The 5,620-nt window shown below is 44.2% G+C and overlaps 1 pseudogene; it reads right to left on the reverse strand.

Moving 5' to 3' along the window:
- Nucleotides 1-5,202: 5,202 nt before the first annotated feature.
- On the reverse strand, nucleotides 5,203-5,328 carry LOC132574527 (U4 spliceosomal RNA; annotated as a pseudogene).
- Nucleotides 5,329-5,620: the final 292 nt, after the last annotated feature.

Here is a 5,620-nt window from a genome sequence, read left to right on the forward strand (position 1 = left end):
GGAATAGAAAGAGACAGTTTTTCAAGTACCCTGACCTTAAGCCACTTTGGGCAATAAAGGCAACAACCTGGTAATGGGTGGGCAGCCAGTGCTCTCCTAAGAACTCAGTGGGGCCAGGCCTGGCAGCAACCACTGGGTGGCTTCAACTGCCATGACTCACCCAGGCCCAACTGCTTCTACTGGTCACCCTCAGACACATCATGAAAGCCAGTGAGATGCAGTAAGACTCTCAAGACTAGAATATGGAAGGCCCAGGTTCAAATCCCCCACTCTGCCGTGGAAACTCCCTGGCTGGCCTTGGGCCAGTTACATATTCTCAGTCTAATTTACCTCACAGAGTGGATGTGAGGAGAATTATATAAGCAGCTTTGGGTCCCCATTGTGAAGATGGGAGGGACGGGTAAAACGAAGGTTAGCTGGTGGGTAGAAAGGAGGAAGGAAGCAGGGAAAGGTGATGATATGGGGCTGCCAGAAAGAGGAAATAATGTGGGGGAGGGGATACAAGGGGGAAATGAGGTGGTTCTTGCATGTCCCTTACAGGCCCAGTGCAGCAGCCAGCACTGTGCATCTGGGCCATAGTCTTCCCAGGAAAAGGCTGCCATGGGGAAGCAGGAAAGCTGAAGGCAGGAGGGGCATGGAAAGGTAGGTTGGCTGGTGGGTGTAAAGGAGAGACGGAATCAGGAACAGGAGAGAGGCAATGGGGGATTGCAGGAAAGACAAAGAGGAAACACTGGGAGAGTGGGAAATGAGATCCCTCTCCTCCACATGTCCTTGTGGATCCCCCCCCAGTTGTATCTCAGCACCAATTTCAATAGCAGGGCTTTTTTTTTGTAGCAGGAGCTCCTTTGCATATTAGGCCACACACCCCTGATGTAGCCAATCCTCCAAGAGCTTACAGGGCTCTTAGTATAGGGCCTACTGTAAGCTCCAGGAGGATTGGCTACATTAGGGCTCTGTGGCCTAATATGCAAAGGAGTTCCTGCTACAAAAAAAGCCCTGTTCAAAAGGTTCCATTTGCCAGGTTTTTGTGACATCTGATAGAAAATGATAAACTGAAGTTTCACTGTTGCTGCTGCTCGTGGGGTTTTTAAAAAATGCATCCCTGTCACTTTTACACAATTTCATGTTTTATTGACATCACAGTATTATTGTAAGCAGCCTGAAGGGTTTCATGCAAAGGGTGGGGTTTAAATAAACAAACAGTGTGTCTGATTTGCATAATATGCAAATGACATTGCTGGGATTTGGGGAATCTTGGGTATAACATCCCCAGATGCCATAAACTCTTTATAGGCTTAAAATGAAGCATGAAATTGTTCCATTAGACAAAGCCACTCGAGTGTTCAGTTCCTGCTTGACAGGAAAAAAGGCCCAGAAAAGATTAAAGCACTGCTGTAACATGTCTTCGCAGGAGAAACAGAAAAAACAAGCGAGAAACAGTAGCTGTGTTGAGGGCACCGTGGTTGCACTGCAAATGTACCAAAGGAGAAAAGCCTGTCCACTATTAATACATATCAAAAAGGACCAAAGAAGAAAGAAGGAGAAGGAGAAGGAGAAGAGGAGGAGGAGGAAGAGGAGCAGCAGCAGCAGCAAGAAACACCCTCATCCATGAAGGGTATCTTACACAGTGAGAGTCTCCCAGCAAACTTCTCCCAAGAAATGTGTGTTAACTTGCCTTTCCCTCTCTTACTCTGACATCCTCCACTGCTTGTGGCCATTCCCCAAACCACTAGTATCATTTGCAAGTCTCTTGCACATTGGTTTTCACAATGCAGGACTGTGCAGGTGGCAACTTATGCACTCCAAATTCCACATCATGGGGAAAAAATGGAATCTACATATAGTACGTAAATCTGCATTTTCGTATTTTGCATAACATATACTATTTTTGCACATTCTAATCTGCTGCACCTACTTAAGTAAGACACTCAAGCTCTGGTCCCAACCACTGGAACTCTCTTACCGTCTAACCTTTCAATACACTTTGTGCCCCTGTGCTTCTACACCTGTCACTGCAAACTGAGAGCCTGAGAAAACCCCATCAGAACCTGCAATAAGGTGTGGAGAGTCACCCTGCAGAAAGGGTCTCCTACATGCTGGTGAGCTGCCACCATGCTCAAGGAGAACGAATTGAAAAAAGAAGTCTCCAGTGTATACGCTGCGTCTGCTGTAAGTCCTATTGCTATAATGAGCCCCTATTATTTTTAAGGCACTTCCATGAGACAACAACATGTTCTTTTTTTGCAAGAACATTGTGTCTGAAACACTTTCAAACCATCATTTAACAAGAGTGAGCTCAGTATTTATGATGCTACAACATCGAAAAGCATCTGAGGAGGGCAACGTTTGCCAAGACGTCTTCATCAATTTTTCTCCTGTGTCACATTAGCGTGAGCGAGTACAGGGTCTCTGTTCTCTTTAATAAGAAAATATTTAGCACATATTTAAGCCGTATTCCGCACAAGGCTATTAGCACGTTCTCTCGCCAGGATTCTACCGAGAGCTGACACAACCCTGGGGTGATCATGGATGTCAATTTTCAAATTATTAGACTAATTGTTTAAATACAGAAAAGGTTTGTTATCAAATGCATTCGTAAAAAATAATTAGATCCCGAATCTGAGGTAGGTAGCATATGAAAGAAGCCAATAAAATGTCTGCAAGGATTGGAACAACCTTCAGACATCCCATATGTAGACAGTGACCTTGCAATTAAAGAGCTTTCATCAGAAAGCCCAGATTTTTCAACCATGAGCCAAGAAGAAGAAGAAGAAGATATTGGATTTATATCCCGCCCTCCACTCCGAAGAGTCTCAGAGTGGCTCACAATCTCCTTTACCTTCCTCCCCCACAACAGACACCCTGTGAGGTGGGTGGGGCTGAGAGGGCTCTCACAGCAGCTGCCCTTTCAAGGACAAATCCTATGAAAGCTATGGCTGACCCAAGGCCATTCCAGCAGGTGCAAGTGGAGGAGTGGGGAATCAAACCCGGTTCTCCCAGATAAGAGTCCACACACTTAACCACTACACCAAACTGGCTCTAAGGTTCAGTCTTAGTAAAGTACTCATAAAGAATAGGACATAACATAACATACATTTTGGTCCTGGCCCTGACCTGGTGGAATCAGCTCCCTATGGAGATATGGGCCCTACCTAACTTGTTAGCCTTTTGTAGGGCCTGTAAAACGGGGCTGTTCCGCCAGGCTTTTGGATGAGGCGGCAGGCATCTATCTGTTAGATCGGTTGGCTTCCCCTGCTGTACCATACTGCTGTACCATCTTACTGCACCATCCTGCTGTACTATTAACTAAATACTGTAACTGATTTTATTATTACCTATATTGATGACCTCCACCCTGAGCCCCCATGGGGGAATGGGTGGAAAATTAATTAATTAATTAATTGATGGTGATGATGATGATGATGATGATGATACAGAGTTGCCTTTCAAGTCAGCTTGGGTCATGGTAAGGTTCAGAGAATGGGTCAACTTACGTGACCACCCAAAGCCAATCTTGATGCTGAGATGGCAGAAACAATTTGTGGAGAGGTTAGACACAAGGCTCCATACCAAGACTGATTAATGGTTTCCCAGCTCACAGCTGGAACTGCTAGATTTGAGCCATCCCCAGATATAAGCTGGTCCTTAAAAGCTGAAGAGTTAACCTCTGTCTCTCATAGAATCTTACCCCAGTGCTTTGGGAGCTCTCCTTGGTCCTGTAGATACTGTCTTTAACTTCCCAGAGTGTATATTCAGTGCACGGTCCAGGCTTTATCCAGAATGAGATGATCACAAATGTTGGTCACTTTCCACCTGATGCAAGACCCTAAGAAATGCTTGCAGGAAAGTGTGTGTTTTCCCATCAGCCATCTCCACATTCAGCAACACATCTGAGAGCAGAATCACAGCTGTTAGGGATTGGAAAAGTTGGGAGTTTTTTTTAACCTCTGACCTTCCCCATTGGAAGGCACTACATATTCTGAAGAGTGGGACACATTTGGTGGCATAGATTCAGAGTCACAAAGATTGCACATTCTCTTGCCAGTTGTCAAAGCACAGTTCTTTGTACATGGATGCCTGGTGTTAGATCAAATGCCTCACCGGCATGTGTGATGAAGAATCAGAACATACAATAAAAGGGCTGATATATGGTAAAGTAACCTCTTCCATGAAAGATCATACTATCTTCAGGCCACTTCCAGTAATAAAACATGCTTTTGCTGCACTCAATGCCAACCAATTAGACAGAAATCTCTCAACATATCCAATAACCACAATCTTCACTGCAGCAAAAATTCTAAGGTTACGACAGAATATATAATTAAAAAGCTAAATTAGTCCATATATGGAAAACCAAGGCCATCTAAGTTCACAGACACTGTGGTAGCTCAAGTGCAAAATCGCGAATTTTAAGCAACGGCGGAACACCACAATCTAGTTATCACGGTTGACTGCAACCTAATTTTAGCATATCAGTGTCCACAATGCCCAGCGTCATGAAAATGAGACCTGAGAATATCTATCTTTGGTTTCACTGTGGGACTTCCCCAGTCATCTGAAGCGCTCTTTCTCCGAGTGCTTTACGGTTGTTCTGTATCTCCATTTTCATACAACAGGTTGGATCTGGACTAAATTTCCCATAAGTAGAATGGAAATTTCCTGCCTCCCTTTTCTTATTCCAGCTCACCAGGGGAACAGAAGATCCTGAGGAACAACGGGAAGAAGGTTTGCAATGGGAAGGTGGAACTGGCAAAAATTACCCCATCCCTTCCCGTTCACAGAAAATTTAGTCCATATCCAACACTAAGAAATCTAGCATCTGTTGCAGAACCAGGTTCCATGAGAAGCCAGGCTTTCATTATTCTAAAGACATATAAATAACTCTTATGGGCAGGGTGACTCAACCTCTGGGTCCACTTGGAGCACACCACCCACCTCCCCTGAAGCTCGCCATATTGGTAGCACAGCAAAAAGACAAAAACGTTGGGGAGCTAAATAGCTTGAACTGGACCTGCATGAAAGTGAGTTGAATACAGGAACACATGCATTTGAAGGCTTAGCGGTCTACAGGTGTAGAGTTGGAGCGCCATCATAGTCTACTGGCCTGTCCAATACCATCTGTTAACCGTCTATTATTTGACAGCATTCAGCTACCCCATTAACTCAAAAAATAACCTTGTGTTTCGTAGTAGTCAACCTTTTAAGTCACACTGCCATCAAATATCAAGGGCTGGAGCGAAGGCTCCCTACTCTCAAGTCAAGTTCAATTAGCAATAATCGCATCTCGGATTAACCTCACTGGCTGCAATACAGCCACTGCACAAAGCTACTCCCAAGTCTTGTGGAAGTTTAGGTTACACAAGAAGGTACACATGAAGACCCGGAGCACACCCTGGCCTCCCATGTCTTTCCTGCATCCTCTTCTCTTCAAATTAAACAAGATCTAACTTCTCTTACTGGCCATGTACTATAACTGCCGGCTTCTCTGAATGGGAACCAGATTGTAGTCATCTTATTACATATATATATTATTTAAAAACACAATAGTATTAATGCATAAAATAGGGAATAAATAATTTTTTGTAAGGCACTCTTTGATTTATTTTACAACCAGGACAAT

Source organism: Heteronotia binoei, chromosome 6, assembly GCF_032191835.1.
Source record: "Heteronotia binoei isolate CCM8104 ecotype False Entrance Well chromosome 6, APGP_CSIRO_Hbin_v1, whole genome shotgun sequence".
Lineage (NCBI taxonomy): Eukaryota > Metazoa > Chordata > Lepidosauria > Squamata > Gekkonidae > Heteronotia > Heteronotia binoei.